Source organism: Phalacrocorax carbo, chromosome 20, assembly GCF_963921805.1.
Source record: "Phalacrocorax carbo chromosome 20, bPhaCar2.1, whole genome shotgun sequence".
Lineage (NCBI taxonomy): Eukaryota > Metazoa > Chordata > Aves > Suliformes > Phalacrocoracidae > Phalacrocorax > Phalacrocorax carbo.
The window spans coordinates 102,670-109,908 of NC_087532.1; positions in this window are offsets into that span (position 1 = coordinate 102,670).

The following is a 7,239-nucleotide window of genomic DNA, read 5'->3' on the forward strand; positions in this document are numbered from 1 at the left end:
AAGGGGCTCGCTCACCTCGCCGGCAGCCCTAGGCCTCACCCGACACAGGGAATCGTGTCCGACACACCACCACGCTGCAGCAGGAGCGGAGGAGGCCTTTCCTTACCAGGAAGCAGCAACGAGCACGGCGGCATCACCTCGCAGGCACCGCAGCATCGCAGGGCTGTCACCTGCGGAGAGAGCAATGCGGATCACAGGGACGCCACCGCGCGTGCGCGGCTCCCGGGCTCAGTACCCAACTCTGGTCGCTGGGCAGCAGCATTATCTGAATTACTCTTCTCGATTAATACCATCCAGAAACCGTAACTTGGCTGCATCCACAGAGCTTCTATTCCTCTGCACCTTTCCGCCTCGCAGCCCCGGCAGCACCGTTCATTGCCTCTGCACCAAACAGCAAAGCGTCTCGAGCATTTCAGTCCTTTCCTCTCGACTGCTTACAAAAATCTGGTGCTTGCTACTGTCCATGCCACTGCCCGCCCCCGCCATGCCCGAGGGAGGAGAAGCAGCACAGCAAACCTGGGGAACAAGGTTGGGTCCCCCACCCCCGCAGAATAAGCCCCAGGAACTGCTTGTAGGCATGTGGCATCAGGGTTGTGATAGGGTTTTGTTGTGGTTTTCTTTTTTTCCCCTGCCTTCTTTACATAACGTAATAATTGGGGTTGCTTTTCCAAACTACTGAGTTCTGTGGGGACTTTTTGTGCTTTTACCCTACAAAAAATGGTCATTTTCACTTTCCGTTTTGTGCATGAGAATGGTTGGTGGGTGCTTTTAGGTGGTTGTTCCTTCCCCACCACCACCCTTTTTTTCCTTTCCAGCTGCACAAATCCAGCTGGAGTTGGCTTTCCCAGAAGCCCCAAGTGGTTTTCTTTCCACCAGAATTCTTTCTGTTTTTTTCACCCCCCATTGCAGACCCAGAGTCAGGGGGTTTGAGGTATTTTTGTGCCCAGGCAGCAGCTCCCAGGCTGCATAAGCAGCCCCACAGGGGGAAGTCCCCGTTTGAGGGAATCGGCCCCAAATTGGGATGGGAAAGTGAAGACAAGGGAAAAAAAAACCTGAATAACCTGAAAAAGAACACCTACTCCAGCCCACCAAGCACCGGTCACCTTGCCTGACTCACCTCCAGGGCCCAGATCACGCTCGGCTCATCGCTTAGCACCCTCAGATCACACACAAAAAAAGAGTAAAACCCATAATGGAGCCCTATAGCCATCAGTCACATCTTCCCTCCAGTACTACACACAGACTCACCTTCTTACAGCGCTCCCCTGGGCTCTCCTCCGTTGCCCTGCACGACTCATCCACCTGCACCTGGAAAAACAGTGTTACTGAACAAGTCACCTGGAGGCACAGCAACAGCTTAACCATTCCACAGCTCTTGCGCCCCCGTAGGAATACCATCTAGAGCCCAACTACAGCCTGCCGTTAAAGGAAATGCGTTAAATCAAACGTTAAGCCCTCGCACGTACAAGCCGGAACAGCAAACCCACGGCACGCTCGCGCACCCAGGGCGCAGCCCGACGGAGGTCCACGGGCACCTCGCCGGTCTGATGCGGAGCCGCCCAGCATCCCTGCGAGCACAGCTGCAGGCGCAACAGCAGTTTCACCTACACCCATCCCAGCGCGCAGCGCTTCTGAAGCTTTAAGCTGAAAGCCCTACCTTGACCCTTGGCCACACTAGAAGCGAGCCGTGGCTAGGACTCCACAGAAACACAGCAACACAAATTGCACACCCACAGCGGCGACAGCCTTGCAACTATTTAGACCAGGAACAACAGAGAAAAGTAAAACAGCTTCATCACCCGCACAGGAAAAGCGGCAGACGGAGACAAAGGGTCAGCATTCACAGCCCTTACAGAACACAGGCGTTCCCTCGCCTTCCACTCCTAAACCCATCCCCACTTAGGTCTAAGTATCGCAGCCCTGCTGGGGCAATATCGAGAGCGGGGAACAAGAGCCCTGCCGCCCGCCGTTTGTGCGGCAGGACACAAAAACAGAGGGACATGTTTTGCCACACACAACCCTGAATCTCCTGAAAATTTATGTTTACCAAAAATAGCCATTTGGAACATATTCCCAAAAACATTCGGCAATGAAACTCTTACGTGTTTGACACCCGCACATTTTTGGGGAACTTGCTATTTGCTTCCTGGTTTTGCTGGTCTTCCCTCAGAAGTTCTACCTGCAGCCAAGTTATTCCCACCCGCCCGACCGGTTCAACCGTTCACCTTCCTGGTATTACCAGCACATTGACACAGGCGAGGAACTTAACTGCTCTTCTAAAACTATCCAAATGACAATTACAGCCCTGAAAGAGGAGTGGAAGAGAAGAAAAGGAGAGATCAGGCAGCAAAAATGCCCTGCAGGCTGCTGCCAGCCAACACTGCACTCTTTTGTTAAAGCCACCCCGCCCCCCCAAACGCAAAAATAAACCCCCCATGACTTTGTGGAGTGCGGTTTTTTTTTTCTTTTCAGCAGTCCTTTTGGAGCTCATCCCTGTCTCAGCATCTTGTCTTGTCAGAGCATGAAGATGCAGATGATCTGTATCCCGACGACATCTGCATGGGATGAATACATTTTCAGAAATAGACCAGATCTGTGAGACTCCTGTCACCTTTGTGGTTTTAATAATCATAACTCAATTTTGTCGACTGACACACTTGTGAGAACTAACTTTGAAACTTAGCCTCTCCTTGGGGAAAAAAACGTGTTAGACACCAAATGAAACTGATTCAGAGCTCCGAACCACGATGGAGCCGATAGAGCTGCTGTGACTTAGTTTGTATGATTAATTAATTGGTTAATAACTATCCTAAGCAGCACAGAAAGAAGAGCTGGACCCAAAGAGGGTGCGCTACGCTGGATCCAAAAAGCACCCTTCCTCCAGAGACCCGCCTCAGGTGGCGAGTTCGCTCTGGTGCATGCCGGCCTCCCGAACTTCGGGGTCCGATGTGACCGGACCCCCACCTCCGGGGAGGGTCCGCGTACCCTGCCCAACCCCTGCTTTCCCCTGCAGCCCCCAATGCCCCCACCCCACCCCAACCCCCCAGCCTGCACAAGCAGCCAAACCGGCTTCTGCTTTTGGCCCCCAAACCAGCTCACTTTGGGACCGTTTCTGAGCTAAAAAGCCCAGCTGCTGAGCCTGTTCTCAAGTCCCAAAAATGCAGCACTCGACCTCTGCTCCTCAGCCCCAAACCACACGACTTAGTCCCCTCGGTCAGGCCCTCAAAACGCACGACTCGATCTGTTTCAGGGCCCCGGCGTCAGCCACAGGAGCCTGCTCTCACGGCCCAGGAACAGAAGAGCTGCGCTCTCCCCGCTCAGGGACCAAACCAGCTGAGCCTGGCTGCGTCCCGGCCCCCTCCGCAGTCCCCACGGGCAACGCTCAGGGCCGCGGAGAGCGCAGCCACCCCGCAGCCCCGCACCCCCACGGCCCACGCGGGCACTGTCGGGGAGGCCTCGGGAACTGAACTGCGCGGGCCCGGCCCCGCACCCCGGCGGGGCAGCCCAGCGCCGGCCCGGCAGCGCTTTCCTCCTGCTCTCGCAGGCCTCGTTTCCCCGGCACCGCCGGGCCCGCACCCCAACCCCACAGGGGGCCGGGCCCAGCCCGCCTCCAGCAAACCGCGGCGGCAGCAGCCGGGGTCCCTGCCTGCCTCGCGGCCAAGGGGGGACCCGCCCGGCACCGCAGGAGCCCCCGCCGGGGTCGCCGCCGCCGCCCGACCCCGACGAGGAGCAGCCGAGAGCCGGGTGGGGCTGCCCCTACTTCCCCACGGCCGGGCACGGGCTCGGCCCCAAAACCCAACCACCGACCCACGACAGCGCTCGGCCCGGGGCCGCTGCTGCCCGCAACCCCCCCCCCCCCCCGGGGACTCCGCGGACCGGGAGACCCCACAGCCGAAACCCGCCGACCCACAGCGCGCCCAGCCACGCACGCGGCTCCTCACCTGCCCCCCGGCGCGGCTGCGGCTGCCCCACGGCCCGGCACGGAGCCGAACCCGGCCACCGGACCATCCGCCGCCCCCCCGCAACCCCCGGACGCTCCGGGCCGGTTCTCGTCCCTTTTCGCTCCGACGCCTCGAGCCGAGCCGGCCCCGCTCCTCCGAGCTACCGGCGGTGCCCGCTCTGCTGCTCGGGGCCGGGCCCTGTTCTCACCCAGCCGCGAGAAGCCGCCCCGGGGTCTCCTCGGTGCGTCCAGCCCCGTGCCGTGCCGGAGCGGGGAGAGCCGGGTACGAGCGCGGAGCCCTGGGGCAGGGGTTGCCCCAGTGCCGCCGACGGTGTGGGGGTGTGTGTCGTCGTCCCCCGCCCCACGCGGGGGGCGCACACACGGTACACCCGCGGGCAGGGGCATCCCCGGGGAGCCGTGCGGCCGGGCTGCGCCGTAGGAGGGGAAGGTGATGTTGGTTTCCCATTTTCCCCGCAGCCTGATCCTCCCCCCTCCCCCGTACTGAGTTGCCCCCCCCGCCCACCCCTTCCCGCGCGTTACAGCCCGCGAAAAAGCTTTTAACAACCCCATCGACAACACTCCCTTTATCCCTCTTCCAGCAGCAGCAGCAGCGAGAGATTAAGCCAACTGCAGCAGAGAGGAGGAAGGCAAGGAGAGCCTTTTCAAGCAAGGGCAGGACAAAAATGCACGGCGTGGACAGGCACAGGAGAGGCTGCGTTAGCTGGAAAGCACAACACCTACCCAAGGGCAGAAAATAAGGAACGAATCGTTTCCAAGGAGCTGCAGCAGACAGATCACCTTTTTCTTTATTGCTCTCCTGCCCTTTGTTATCCAAAGCGATAGGCATCACCACCGGGCAGAAAATAGCTGCCTAGATTTACACGGACAACCAGAAACAATCAAGCCACCCAGGAAAAAGTTCACAGCAGAGGTATAACACATCAGCAGCTAAAACATTTGTTACGCAGGCACAACCAGGCACTAAACAAAGGCTTTCCAACACTGGAGATCTAGAACAGGTAGACATTAGCACAGAAGCACAAGGGGCTCCGTCACCCTGCACAAATCTCCCCGTGCCTACACACGCACACGTTCAGAAGTTATTTATCAGAAAACGCCTGACTGAGCCATTTGCCACAGTCACGAGACTCACGACATGACACACGAGGTGGGCCCAGAGTTTTAAGGCAAGAAATACCTCCCCCACCCCCTACCGGAGATCTTTCAGGCTCCAGACCTGCCATCTCCCCGCACCAAACCTCCCCGGCCAAAGGGTTTCAGGTGACCCAAAACTCAGTACACAAAAAATAACCGGGGAGAGCCCTACATTGTGCAAAAGCGAACGATGCCCGACCAGGGCTTCTCTGCGGGGCCCGGCCTGCGCCCGGCCCCCGCCCCCCGCCCGCACGGAGCCCCCCTCCCCGCCGCCCGAACTCACCCACCAGCGCTCTCCGGCCCCCGGCTACGGCCGCGCTGCTCTCTCAGGCGGCTGCCGCAGACGAGGATCGGGAGCCGCCAGGCCTCCAGGAGTCCCGAGGGGATGCCGGCCACCGCAGGGGATGGCTGCCTGCGGCCGGACTGCCGCGGCGCTCCCCGCCCAGCTCCGAGCAGTCTCCGCCGGCCACGGGCTTCCCACGCCGGGCCGCAGAGGGGCCCCGGCACCGCAAAGAGACCCCTCGCGACCCGGCCGCCCCACGCACCTCTCCCACCTCCGCTCCGCCGCGCCGCGCCACCGGAAGCCCGGGCCCCGCGGGGCGGCCCTTAGAGGGCGGCCGGAAGGACCGGCCCCCACCGGCCCCGCCCCCGCGCCGGACCGCCCCCGCGCCCAGCCGGTGAGCGCCAGCGCCCCCTGCTGGCCGGGCCGCGCTCAGCTCGCGAGGGCGCCGAGGGCCGGGCGGGGCGGGACGCGCCGGCTCGGGGCCGGCTCCTTTCGGGGCGAGCGGGCGAGCGAGAGACCCCTGCGGGCCCCGGTCACGGCCGGGCAGAGCCGCGCGCCCTCCGGGAGCGGCTGAACGGGGCTGCCGCTCGTGACACGTACCGAGCCGTCCGCGACGGGAGCGAGCAGAGGAGGAAGGGGCCGGCGGCCGCGGGGCCCTGCCCGCAGGCACGGGGGGGGGGTGCGGGCTGGGGCCCGTGGGGCCGCCCTGCTGGGCCGCTGCCCTGCGCCGCACCGCGCTGGGGGCTGGGGCCCGACCGGCGCCGGGGGACCGGGGGCAGCCACGAGCAGGGGGCCTGAGCTTAGCCACGGCCTGCAAAACACCCCGCAGCGTGAGACGCTGCGAGGCCAAGGTGGTCCTTGGCAATGGGGGCGCCTGGGCTCGGCCTCCGCCGTACCCGTCCTGGGTCTGCGTGGCGTTCCAGGGGAACGGTGTTCTCCTTGTGCGGAAGGTGGGCTGGCCGTTCGGCCGTGCCCCGGCCGTTACCGATACTGCCAGAGGCGCTCGCACGCTCTGGCCCGTTACTGCTGCGGTACCGCGCCGTAGCCGAAAGAAGAGGTGTTGTGTTTTCTCACAGAAAAGCCTCCTACGGTCAGTGGAAGAAATAACCTCCTTCCGTGGCACTGACTCTTTTCGTCCAGTCCATAGCCGGCTTTCGGCTTTTGTCTTTACAGCATTCAGTTTGCTTTCTGCCAAGCTTTCTACCTGCTGTGAAACATTTGGATGGTTTTTTCCTGTTGCTTTTTTTCCCCCCTACTTGCTCCACAGCTCCCACACCAACCACCCAGCGCGGCTCGCCTTTCAGCCCCCAGACCCAGGAGCCTTGCCCTGGGACGGCCCGTACATGTCAGCAGAGTTGTTCCAGCTCTCACCCTGTCCCTACCCAGCTGAGGACGTCTGTGTCCGTGGCAGACACCCAGACACTGCCCCTGCAGCGTGGCAGTCCCCTGCCCCATCAGTGAAAACTGCGGCAATATCGGCTAAGTTTAAAAGCGTCGGCAGGAGGTGCAGAATACGTAAATAAAGCGGCGGTTGGCTGCCGGGTACGGGTGCGATATAAATACATTTTGTTTACAGGCCTTCGTGCCTATTCAGCGTTGAACGGCACCGCAGCCCACCCACCCCGGGGCTCACGGGGCTCGGAGAAGGGTCTCTCCAAGGGCACAACCTAAGGCAGCGCAGGAAGCCCAGCTGCCACGCTCCCAGTCGCTACGGGACGCTTGCTTACAGCTACACCGACGAGGGTGCGGATGAGGCTGGAACTAGCAGAAATGCTGACTCTTCTGGCCTTTTATTTGCGGAAGGCACAGCGCGCGAGCCTCGGCGGCTCACAGGAGAAGCGTGCGGCGCTGCCGGACTCTC